The 13,337-nt window shown below is 48.2% G+C and overlaps 1 protein-coding gene across 1 annotated transcript in view; it reads right to left on the bottom strand.

Moving 5' to 3' along the window:
* The window catches only part of LOC120585109 (3 beta-hydroxysteroid dehydrogenase/Delta 5-->4-isomerase-like), a 176,232-nt gene that overhangs the window by 123,381 nt on the left and 39,514 nt on the right, over positions 1-13,337 (bottom strand). Inside the window, exon 7 of the mRNA XM_039841333.1 lies at positions 4,683-4,871. The gene's annotated coding sequence lies outside the window, so the exon portion shown is untranslated. The remainder of the gene's footprint in view (positions 1-4,682; positions 4,872-13,337) is intronic.

The raw sequence follows: 13,337 nt of genomic DNA, 5'->3' as shown, positions 1-13,337 counted from the left end.
TGAGGATCTTAAATCAATACTGATAGACTCCGTCCTTACTCTCCCTTCCTTCCCCTTCCGCCAGCTCACAAGTAACTCTGGCTCAGTATTTATCTATCGTCTCAGAATACAGACACTGACTGCAATGCAGACACTGTCAAATCTCCAGGCACATTAGTCTCCTTCGGTTGTAGACTTTGCTTCCTTTCAGTGAAGATAACTTCCCAGTGGAGGCTCAAATGAGGAGGTGCATCTGAAAGCGCCTAGCACGATATCCAAGTGGAGGGGACACTCACTGCTGAGTTTCTTTGGGGAAACCTCTCTGAGGCTGTCTCTCGATAGGCCAGCAATAAGTAAACCAGGCCAGAAAACAGAGCTGTTTCAGCTGCCTGGTAACCATCTAGCATATGATCGACAGACACACCAAAATAGCCATCACGCCCACCCCACCCCCAGCCTGCCACCACCACCAACTCTCCGATACGGCAAGAAACACAAAATATCCATCCTCCTAAATTTTGTCCTGTGGGGTTGGAGGAAGAGAAAACTTAGACCCAACTGCCCATGCCCCATCTGCCTTAGATGACACGGAGAACATTTCCACACGCAGTCAGATGCTTCTCCGGAGCACGCGGTGGGGCCCGTGGGTCTTCCAGAGAAAGGGAACCGGCGCTGACTTGCTTGGAATCTAGCACTATAGGTCAAGTCCTGTTACATGCCCTTGGGAGTCTTATTTTCCAACGAGCCTATGAGGTGGGTATTACTGTGATCTTCATTTATCAGATGAGGAAACGAAGACTCAGAAAGACCGAGGCCACACGCAGCGTGACGGGGCGGCTACCTCCCCATTGCCACGTTTCTTCTAATTTAGTTTCCCAGCACATGGTCCTGTCATCTCGGTTGCTTTACAGACCAACAAGCCTGTGGCCCACGCAGAACCCAGAGAGCGGTACACAAGCTCTATTTCCATCTTTGGATCGGCCTGCTCAGCTTCGTCAGATCCCAGACAAGTCGAATTCGGTGGAACGCCACCGTCTGCTAGAGTATTAAGCTCTGTCTACTGTGTACCGTCAAACCCACAGTGATGAGACAGGGAACCGTAAAGGTGGAGGCTTATACTTTTTAGGTTAAAGCCTGACTTATTCATCCGTTTGCTACAAACAAACGCTTGTACAGTGTGAACCAGTTCCTGAACGTTTTTTAAGACTATTATGTTTTCAAAAGTGAAATGAGGGGAAATGTGCTGCTTCCTGCTCCTTCTCTCTCTCTCGCCCTGAGTGTGTATCTTGCAGGTGGCTTCTGTCCAGAGATGCTCGCAGCTGTTTCTCTTCCCCTCCCCCTGCCTCAAGCTCTCGAGGGCGGCTTTCATTCTCTGGCCTCGGCACGCCAAGGGCCACATGGCGACCCCCTCCCCGCCACGGTGTGATTGTTTCCACACTTTTCTGTGCTTTAAAGAATACCGGCTGAGAACCACTCATTGATCCCGAGTGGGGAATCCTCCCTCACGAAGCGCTCTGCAGTGACGAAGGAATGCCGAGGCGTCCTTCTCTGCTTCCTGCCCTCCAGCCCCCAATGCCCCGTCCGCATGCCGACTCCCTCCAAACCCAGCCCGCCCTCGCCAGTGCCTCCTTGTCTAAGTATTCCTGACGAAGCTGACTAACTCGACCGGATCTTCTTAACTGATGCAGATGAGTTAAATGACTCTCATTTGTAGAACAGGGACAATAACGACCTCAGAGTGTTTGAGTGAAGATTAAATGAGACGGTACTTGCCAAGTGTTTGGCACGGTACTCAGAAATGCTGGTTCCCCTTTGCTCTCGGATAGGCTAGGCTGTATGGCAAATTTAGAAGCGTCATATCTAATAACGGGTTTCATGACACGTGAAAAGGAAACCAGAGGTGTTTACACTGCTGAAAACCAAGAATTCTCTATAACACATCCTCTTCTGGGCAACAAATAACAATATTAGTAATTAACATTTACACGGTGTTTTACAGGACAGAAACTGTTTTTCACTGATACTGCCTTCTTCTGTTCCCATAGCAACCTTGTAAGACCGATATACTTATTAGCCTCCTTTTACGGTTGAGGTTACATAAACTGGTCAAGGTCACATGACTTGTCATGGACAGATGTGGGATTCAAACCCGGGCCCCATGACTCTAAAATCTGTTACACTTTTCGACGCACTCATCAGAAGAAAGTTCTGTAGCAGCCATTTCAGGAACCGACAGCCCATTTCATTACCTGATTCCCTGCCCTCCTCCCACCGCTGCATAGGATGAGGTCGCTGCACCATGGCTGTTGAAGGCCCTTCGCGGTTTGGTTCCAGACCCCCCTTTCCAGCCTCGTGTAGCCCAGACACACCACGCTTCCGCACGCCTCTGCGGGTTTTCCCACCCTTCCTGTCCTAAGAGCATCCTGCTCCCTCTTCTAGTCCAGTGAAGTCCCGTGAAATTTTCAAGGTCCCCCTCAACTGTCGCTTTCCCGTTAGCCCCACGCCCGGCAGAGCTATTCCTTTGCTTCCCCTGCCCGCCAGGCTTCCTTAAAGGATGCTCCTGCTTCAAGTGAGAGCGACTGCAACGGCGTCGGGAACAGAAGCTTTTCCGCGTTCGCATCCTCAGCATCTGTCCAGCACATAGCAGGTGCTCGATATGGTTTACCGAACTAAACTTTTTGAAAGTTCCAAAAATGTCGAGCCACCATAGAATTGGTTCGGAATTGGTTCAGAAAGAATGTCTTTTGGTCATTTTAAACAGTTCCAAATTCTAACCAGTCTCATTAACCTGAATGATCGACCTTTAAACATACAAATATTCCATTTTACGTTTTATGTTTGTACTAACTTTTCACGTTATTATACTAACCATATCCTCCCTGAAATAAGACTTAGGATCCTTTTTGTTTTATTACTTGCTAGTAGAAACCTGGATATATGAATAAAGCAAAGAACTGGGCCTATTTCAGAACTTAAACAAAAACTCAACTTTTGGTTGCAAATTAGTTTCCTAATTTCCTCTGATTACCTGATTTAACATGTTTTTGCCCTGAGGGCGTGGACACTGCCATTCTGTGGGCAGCTCCACCGCCTACTGAGAGAGAGTAAGTAATAAGATCTATCCATGAGGTAGTTGTGAGGAATAAGTGAAATGCACATCTACAGGACTGACAGACATTAGGCTTTATGACGGCGAAGCTTCTGCCAGGCCTGAATGCCTCACAAGAAATTTCGGCTAAGTCGATCCTGTCCCACTCACTGACAAATGCGAAGCTACTGTGTTCCATTTCTGAAACTGCTCTTTCAAAATGGGCCAAGACATCAGTTGGCATTGAATAGCCCAAAAGGTGCAAAGCCTGCAAGACCATTCAGAGAGGCAGGTGTCTGTGTGAGCAGGCTCCCCGATACCCAGTTTACCTGCACCCGCCGCCTTCTCTGAGAAGCTTTCCTTCCTTGTCCCCAGGCTGTGTCAGGCACTCTTTTTACAGCCAGGCTCCAGAGCACCGTTGCCTTCCCTGTGAGTGCACCTAACGTAACGCATCGTTTTGAAATTGCCCATTTGCATCTTCCATGAGGCTATAAATGCTGTAAGCTCAGGGGCTGTGTCTTATCCACGTCTGAAGCCTCAGTGCCTGGTACAGTGCCTGACATATAGCAAATTCTCAACTATGTATTGAATGAAAAAAAAAAATGAATGAATATAAACGATTATAAGAAGAGATCCAGATGTGGGTGGATGCCTGATCCTATATTGGAAGATCAGACATAATTAAAGGAAGAGGATAATTAGGGATAGATAATATTTGTGGCTCACTGTTCCTACCAAAGAGAGGGTATACTTCAAAGCTTTATTTAGAACATTCCCAGATTAATAGCTGATGTGAACACACGGTGGGTGAGCACGGGTGTATATTTCCGTAACTGAACGTACACTCTACCAATCATTCACAAACGGCATTCATTCTCTTCGCCCCAGCCCCATGCCTTTCCTTCCTCGGCCTTTCCATTTGTTCTCTACATGAGGGTGATTTTCAACCACGGAAGCTCTACATTCCAAAAGAGAAAGTGAAAAATGACTAGAACACGACCGAACAGGAAGAGTGACTTATCTACAACCAAAGTTAATACACACTCCCACTAGAAAGCTCCCTCTCTCCTTCCTAAATTCATAAAATTTCTAGTGGAGCACTGATTATATCTGAATCACAGTAATGAATATTTGTATAGCACCTCTCAGCATTTCTACAATGTACTTATCAAAATATTTAATTTAATCATCATGACGATCCTGTTAGATAAATTCTTACTCTTTCTGTTGCATAAATTAGCAAACTAGGCTCAGTGTAGTTAAGTAACAACACAGCCTGTAACTCCTATATGTAGTGGACACCAGAATCAAGTCTAGTTCTGACTCTCTGCTGTTCGCCTGGCTTTGTGTTACAATTATTTGTCTTACAATTATTTGTGTTACAATTATCTGCCCCCCACCCCCAGAGCATGGTAAATGAAGCCAGAATCATTTTCTGATTCATCACTGAATCCCAGACAGCAGCTACCATGCTTTGGTCATAGTCAACACACAATGAATTCGAGAAACTGAAATTCTTTAAAATCTGATAAAATTACATGAAGAGAATTGTTAAGTATGGTAACTCAAGTTTCACATCTTCTGGTCAAAGAGCAGATGTAGTTTGAAGCCTTACCTTGCAGAGTGTGCCCAGGTAAGCAGCACCCGGAAGTGGAGCCGATCCCAGTTTGTGGAATGGGAAGTCCGGTGCAGGAAGTCGGCGGCTCTGCAGCTCACCAACCCAAATCCCCAACCACGCCAGGAAGGAAGCGATGCTTGACCAGGCACCAGTGGCAAATACCTCCTCCAAGATGATGCGAAGTTCCTAAGAACAAGTGTAATAAGAATTAAAAGCAAAACCAAACCAAGCACCTGTGAGCTGGGCCTTGCCATTATAACACACTGGGGTCACCTTGTTACCTTGTTGGTAACTTCTGAGAGGCTGAGATGGTAGTGTCGGTGCAAAGCAGGAACCGTCTGGGCCCTGGTCTCCTCACTTATTAAACGGGAATAATACCTATACTTACTCTATCAAATTGACGTGAGGATTAAACGAATTAATACACTGAATGAGATTAAAACAGTGCCTGGCACATGAAGTAAGAGTGCGCTTATCATCAGTATTATTGTTCTTGCTGTGGCTGTTGTTAAAGACAGAGCGATATGGAAATTTCAGGGGATAAATGTAAAAGGTTGGCCAACCTCAACCAAATTCGAGGTCAAAGCCACTTTGTTTTACAAACCTAGATTTAACGACCAGACCTGAACACTAAATAAAATCACTTGGCTTCCTTAACTTGGCCTTCGAGTGCATCTGAAGCCTCAGACGTGGTTGGAGACCTTTCTGAAGCTCCAGTGGGTCTTCTGGACTGGATAAGGTCAAAGCTTAAAAACCAAAACACCCGTCCTTTCTTTCCTCTCTGTCCCCACTCTGTCCTCCCTCTGCTGGCGACCACCTCGCCAGTGTCCCGTGAGCACCCTGTGTCTAATTATTGTCACTCTCATTCTTTCCCCGCCGAGTATACCCTTTTGTCCTTGGAGCCTCTGTGCGTTTCCCTGTGACCACGAACCTCATCCATCACTCGTCCCTCTGAATCCCTGTGGCACTCACCACCTGGCTCGCACGGGTCTCTGCAATTTCCTGTATGTTAATCCTACTTCTCAGAGAGCAAGGGACTCTGCAAGGGCAGGCCAGACACCCGGCACACCGGGTTAAAGTGCGCTCCGAATTCCTGCTGTCTCTCATGTACCTGATTTCACTCTGATATCTCTGTTTCTTCGGGAAAAAGTTTCCAGTGCATGTGATGGCTTGAGAGAATCTAGTCACGCATTACAAAGGACTCTAAAAGAAAACTTAGAACAACACAAACCAGACATTTATTTTAAAGAATTATCTCCTAGGTGCTAATTTTAAACCTTCTTCTGTTTGCACAGAAGGTGCTGCTCCTTTGACTCGTGACTTGTAAAGGCAGAGTTCTTCCTCTCCAGGTTCCCGCCGAGCACAGCCCCTCCCAGTTTTGAAGACAGTCTGACAAAGACTACTGTTTTTCTAGGGGCTCAGACCCCGATCCGGAACCGGGGTCTTTTGCTGTATATCTGCACCATTTCTGCAGGGCTTGGTGTTGAGCTTGACAAGCCAGAGCTACCCCTCTCTCCCATCAGACAGCCTGGTATGTGTGACCGAGATTCTGCCTCTACTTCCTACTGGATACCGCCCTCGTGAGCTGACGCCCTGCCCTGAGCCCCAGCCCACTTAGCCGGCCAACCTGGCTCTGTCAGTTCCCAGCCCGTGGCAGTGAACGGAACACGGCTAGTCAAACAGCTTCAACTTTCAGTGCTCTTCGGGGACAAACTTGTTTGCTGAAGATTAAGGCTGAGATCAAGGTTAACTCACAGCAGGGAAATGCTTACAGTGAAACAGTAACCCCAAACGAACTTGTGTCAGGCCTAACTATATGTTGCCATCCTGTACCGATTGCCACCATATTGATTCATTATATTGGACAGCAGGTGTTTCAATCAAGTCCGAAACCACTGGCCCACTCGGCAGTCGATCATCTTTCTAGATGGGCTCCTGAGCCACAGCTGATCCCAGCTTCCCGCCCTTTGCCTCCAACCCCTACGACAAAATCTCTGCCCAGCTTGCTGCCATTTCCTCCGAGACTGGACTTGCTAGAGTTTTCCTTCGTGGGAACCAGAGTTTGCAGATAAATCTAAGGATGGGAGACCACAGCGATCCTCTCCATGCTGCCTCGAGGCTCCCGCCTGGTTACGACACCAAGTTTGGAGCCCTTTAACTGAGGTCCAGGAGCTGCCATCGGCTCATCGAAACACGATGTCCTGGTGCCATTCTCCAGCCCTCATTCCCCTAATGCTGTCATTTCCGACTAAAAAGGTTTTTATTCGGTGTGTCTGTTTGCCAAAGCCTATATAAATCAGAGTGCGCGCTTTGCAAGGCTTAGGTTTGATTAATCTTAAAAAATTGAGACGCTGCATGAGTGGGGTTTGAGATTAAGTGTGCAAAGATGTTAGGAGCGGCCTCCCCACCAGCCTCCAGATGGAGATGGATGAGGGGCAGCGCCGGGTTTGAGCTGCCCGTAATTGAAAAAGTGTGTGCCCCAAATACCATGTTGATCCCGCATTTCTCTGAGAGCCATAACTCTAAGGCCTCTCCTTGGAAGCTCGATAAGGTGAATGTCTTCAACTGTAAGGGTCCCAGATCCTCTTGGCACTTATGATCCTTAGAGACCAGGGTTAGGGATGCTGAGAATAAAAGGTACTGTGAAGGAGGAGGGAGCGAATTCCCCAAAGGCAGATGGGCCCTTGGATTCCCTGGGCGAGCAGCACAGACCCGAAGAGTAGCATCTGCAAACACGTGAACGCCAGGAGTGCCAATACGAGCCCCACGAATCCCGTCGGCCAAGCCCAGGAGGCTCTGCCCGTGGCAGCCACCGCGGTTCTTCCAGAAGCAGCCAGGACACACCCAGAGCTGCCAGGCACCCAATTCTGGGTCTCCATTCACACCCTTGTCTACGTAAGTGAACGTGGTCCCTCAAGCCCTGTGATATGATGGCTGTGAGCAGTGGCAGCCACACGAGAGACCAAAATGTGGGGGCCGGGGCAGGATCACAGGGCTTCCGGCCCCCTCTCAGCCCTGAAATGGTGCCACTGGCACCTTCAGAAGAAGCCGAGGGGTGGCCCTCACACGGGCACTCAGCAAACAGCAAGCAGGAGTGGGCCGTGCAGCCCTGTGCACACTGCTGTGAGGAATGCAAACGCGTGGGAAACACGGACCGCTCCGAAGGAGCGTGCGCGGACGCGCGGCCGTCACCTGCCAACACCTCACCTGCCGCTCGGTCCCTGACCGCCCAGCCCCTCCGTTCCCACCTCCCCCACTCCTGCTTCTGCAACGCTTTTTGTTTTAAATGACATGTTGCAGAACCCAAAATAGAAACCACCATCGGTTAGACCCTGGACCGCGAATCTCTCCAGAAAATTAACTTCGTTCTTTGCTCCTTCTGGAATACTTAAACGCTGACATTTAAAAGTTCTAGTGTTTTCTGGGAGTGTGTATTCACAGCCATCACCCATACACAAATAATTCAGAGGACATTTCTAGTCAAGCACAGGCCCAAAGCGATAAAAGCAACTTTCAGTGTGAATCATAAATGAAATTTGAATATTATAAAGTTGCCAAGAAGCTTGGCGTGGCATTTTATTTCCGTTGCAGGTCTGTGACTAAAGGTCATGCACAGTCGTGAGCAGAAGAGTCTGTGAGGAAAAGAGCAGTGGTTGGGGCTCCTTGGTTTTCTTTTCGAAGGGGGAAAACAGGGCTGCGCATCTACCTGAGGGGCTCACGGGGTTCACGTGACTATTCTTGCAACTTACTCAGAGGTTTAAATTTTTATAAGATAAAAAGTTAAATAAAACAAAACAAAAAGCCATCTTCCCACTAAATGCCTAATTCTGCAAACATCCCCATCTCCCACAAACATAAGCAAACAAGACAAAGAGAAGAGTGTGGCACCCCGCCCCCCCCACCCTGCTTGATTCGGTCCGGGTCTCTGTGTGCCCTGAAATTCTTCTGCACTTGTTGAAAAGCCGCATAGGGGCTGCTCAGTCAGAAGTCTGGCCACTTCAGATCAGACCAGATGACAGACTGACAGCATACACCAAGGGGTGCTTTTGTCCTGGACCCCCCCAGAGGACAGAGGAGGGGCCCTGCCAGGCCCACAGGTGTAGCCGCATATTCCCGACTGGGTGAGGAGCCGCAGTCAGAAATTCTTTTCCGAGGGGCTAAGAACCCAGCATATGTGACTGATTAGAGCTAATATCTCATTTCTAATTCCATTGATTCCTTGAAAAGAGCAAGTCCCAGAGACCATGGCTATACTTAGCAGTTTCGACTCCTCCCCCACTGCTCACTGCCTCTGAGCAGGAGGCAGCCAGCAAGGACTCGGGCCCTCGCCCAGCATTGTTGGGGCACTGTGTCCTATGCACACGGCCAGGCAGGCACCGCAAACCCGCCGCAAACCCACGGGCCTCCCCCGCTTCCCGTCTCTCCCATTTCCAAGCTGTGGCCGTGGCAAAGCCACCATTAATATCGAGAAGACTCCTCTCTGGGCCCGAGAATTCTCCAACGTCCAGAATTCTCCAGCGTTCCTTCTCCTTGGCCTTTCGACCTTCTATGGCTTGGTGGGGAAGCCTCTCCATGGCCTTCCTTTCTGTTACCACAGGAAATAAAGAGAAAGCCTGGCCCCATCCACCCAAATAAAAGATTTTAGTCCTCAGAGTGGATTTTCCAGTGCGGACACAGCAACGTCACAGGAGGCCCGACCCTCGTGGCCCTCGGAACAAAGCTTGCTCGGCCAGCCCTGCCAAGCGGAGCTGGCTCCACGCGAAGCCCGGCCACTGTCCCTGTGGTGGCCTCAGCGCGAGCGTGAAGCTGCGCTGCATTGGTCACATGGGATCCCCCGCAGCACTCTCCAGGACAGCCAGCCTTGTCTTTAGGGGCCCTGTGTTGTCACGGACCATGCCTCGAACCCGGAACAATGACCTGATGTCTAGGTCCAGCCCTGCCATCGAGTAGCTGTGCGACCTCGGACAGGTCTCCTGATTGCTGTCTCTTTTTCTGCATCAGTGAGAACAAGAGGCTTAAACTGGAATCCAGTGTTTTCTGAAGGGCACAGAGAAGGGTCTGCGTCGATGTTGGTTTTCCCTTAAGATTCCCACCCGGGTGCCAAAGGCGACCATGCATTTCTGCATTTGGTCTCTTTTCTCATGACTCTGAAAACAGACTAAGCTGAATGCAACCTCATGGTTCACATTTATACAGCAAAAGTCAGCGCCCCCAAAGCCAGCACTGGGGATCAAATGATGATAAATGGAAACTAGCTTTATCATCCAAAAGTACCCCCTCAAACTCTGAAGAAATATTGATAATCACTCTCCATCTGCTGAATAAATCAGAACAAGACTGGAGACCCTACCCAACACTGTCGGAGCGTGGAGGACAGCCAGGAAAGTACTAGAGTTTCATGAAAACCGATCTCAGGAGAACTGACATAAATAAAATATGTCAAAGTTTTAAAGAGGAAAATGAAAATAAAAGGAACAGCAGAAGTATTTGCTGTTTATTATTATCCTCACCGTAAAGAACTTTTGTAGAAAGAGCACAGGTCTAGGACTCAAGACGCTTGACTTCCACTAACCTGGTCTCTACCACTGACTCCCACCTAAACTTGGCGAGATCATTTCACCTCTCTATTCAGGCTACCTCGCCTGGTGACTGTGAGGCAAAAATAAAACATATAAAAATTCTTTGGGAGGAAAAACTGCCTAAAACCTAAGATGCTCTATGAATAAACTGCACAGTTAATTACAAACAATAGTGGCATCACTTCTCCAAGTACCTCCTGGAAAGAGCTGTGACAGGTGGCAGCTGCTGTACAGCGCCCCCTGCAGGTTGGCCCAGGCGCTGGCACCAGGTTAGAGCCCAGGGCTTCCAGTGCTATGGACACTGAGGGGGTCTGAGCTCAGCCTGAGAGAAGCAGTGAGCCCTGCGGTGGGGATGAGCAGGGGCTGGAGGAAGGGGGAAGCTGAGCGAGAAAGCTCAGTGGAGTCTCTACTGCCCAGACTCCTATGACGCTATCATTAAGACCCGTGGTCCCCTCCCCACCGACAAGTCCCAGATCTGTTGGACAGGGCCCAGATTTTAAAAAGTGAAGGTTGCTAGTTCTCCTGTCCTCTCCCCGCTCTTCAATCTAATACTCAGGGAGAAATTCAGGTTCTCCCTAGGTCATCCCAAAGTTTGGGGCGGCCCTGGTTGCTCGGGGTGGGAGAGCTCAGGTTAGGGGGCCTCCACCAGCGTGAAGAAGTGCGGGTTCACGTATGGATTGTTGGTGCCTCCAGTGAATATCTACTATGTTCTCCGCCCCAAACAACGTAGTAAACGCAGTCTGCAGTCTCAGTGACTGAGCGACCATGTAAATGGACCAAAACGTCCTCTGGGGATAAAGAAAGGACAGCTGTAATGATGGAAGCACATAGCTGGAAACTCAGACTGAGAGAAGTCCAATAATTTATAGGTATCTCTGCGTGTTTACGTAAATGTGGTCACACGCCGGGATTGCTAGCACGTACCGTATGGAAAATAAAAAATCATTCTTTTGTGGGGAGGGGGCTCTCTTAGATAGTCTATCTAAGAAAGAGCTTAACAATGCAGGGCATAGAAAGCAGGGCATGCAATCGGAGCTACGCGTCCTAATCTTTGGGAGTTCAACATCACGGGGAAAATTCTCCATTTTAAAAAGCTGTGATTTCTGGCTTTCCCCGCTTCTTTATCCTTCTTTTCCAGATCCTGAGCTCCTGATGCCAATGAAATGCCTGAAGCTGCTGCTGCTGCTGCAGAGACAGACCGCCATGATTCTCAGGCTTCTGGGATTATGGGTGCGGGCAGAATAGTGATACAGAGTAAAGGGTTCCCCAAAGAGATGGAGAGGAGATTGAGTTGTCAGCTGGCTTGTCAGCCATGACAGGGTCAATTTCCACAGATTTTAGGAGGTTGAGAAGAAAATTAGGTTATCTGAACAAAATAAGTATTTCAGAGAATTGTGGGATTTTAGCATGAGAGAAGAGTGTAAGGATCATTATATCTTACAGATGAAGAACTCTTCCCCCAAAGAAGTAAAGGGGCGTCTTTAAAATAGGTTTGTATCAGAACCATGACTTCCACTTGAAAATATGTGTAAAGAGAAAAAACAATTGGAGGAGGAAGAGGCAAATGCGGGAAGATACTTGTTTCACAGAGACAGAAAGAGACAGAAAAAGGAAGAATAATGAAAAAATAAAAGAGAGAGAGAGACTTAAGAAAGAAAAAAGGCCCTTGTAAGAGGGCAGAAGCGGCTCTTGCACAAAATGAGAAAAATACCGTGGTACATGTTCAACAATACTCCATGCTTTCCTTTCTTGATTTCCTCTGTGTAAGGAACCAACCCTCGAACTTAACCAAATGGGACATCTTAGAAGAATCCAGATTTCTAGACAACCTGGAGCACTGGAAAGACTGCCACCTGCTTTAACAAATAGATCCTGGTCTACTTTGGAAAATTAGTGCCTGGGAGAGACCTGGGAAATCATCGTTTCCTTTTTTGATTCTTACGTTTTCCCTCCTCGGCCACGCCTAAACCATTCCAGAGACATGAAACTCTAGTGATCCCATTCCCAGAAGGGGCTGACTGCCTTGAAGCATCTGGCCTGGTGCCCTCACGTTGTCACAGCTCATAGCTCATCTTTCTCTGTGCCCTGGGCAGCTGATCTGAATATAGAGTTTACATGGACTTCAAAGGAAGCTGGCAGGATGGAGTTGGGGCCTCACTGCTTTAATCAAGATGGATTCAAAACTTTTGCTTATCAAGTAGAAAACCGAAACCAGCAATGGAGAACTAATTGACACTGACTCAAAAGGCAATCGAAAAGGTGCAGGGAGCTCAATAAGGTTATATTTCAAGTGGTAATACCATCCTAGCAGTTGATGATGGAGTGTTTACCGTCTGCCTCCATAAATAATATTAGCACCTGGAATAAGGCAGCCTCCTATAAGGTATCAGATTAGAAGTTCCGGAAAACGTGCAAAAGCTCAAAGACACTGTTTCCACAAGCATGTAGCGATAATGATATTCCTCCCTCGAGTTTGGAATATCGAGCTGCTTTGGCCGATGGAGGGAGCTGGCCGCACCCCGTGACTCTGCACCTCAGTGGGACATCACTCCACACTCCACCCGCCTCGTCTCTTCTCAGGCTCTCCTTCACGTGGGGAGCGTCCACATGCGATGCATCGAACGCTGACTTGGGTTCTAAGTTATTTTCCCCCAAGTTGGTCCCCTTCAAGGAAGCATTGAGACTGGCACACAGTAGGTACTCAAAGATGCTTGTTGATTAAATGAGGAAATAAGAAACTAATGTATCATTTCTGTAACTGGCCCGAGTACCCAACACAGTGCTGAGCACATAGATATCTGAGCTTTGTTCATAACATGTTTTGCCCTGGGGACAGGATGGGGGCCTAGCCACTCAAGACTAACGTGTTTATGATGTTCTTTCCCAGGGGATGCCTGAAGGTCACTTGGAAGCCTTTCTGTGCCAGAGCAGGAAGAAGTCTTGGGGAAAAAAGGTGGATGGGAGAATGCGCCTGGAGCCGGTCCTGGCCACGAATTTCTCATCAGCCAAATCTCCCCAAGAGCATGTAAAATATTTTAAAAATATTTTCCAAAGAAGATACGAGTGGGAAATA

This window comes from Pteropus medius, unplaced genomic scaffold, assembly GCF_902729225.1.
Source record: "Pteropus medius unplaced genomic scaffold, Ma_sr-lr_union100, whole genome shotgun sequence".
Lineage (NCBI taxonomy): Eukaryota > Metazoa > Chordata > Mammalia > Chiroptera > Pteropodidae > Pteropus > Pteropus medius.
This window is presented reverse-complemented; position numbering and strand designations above follow the sequence as displayed.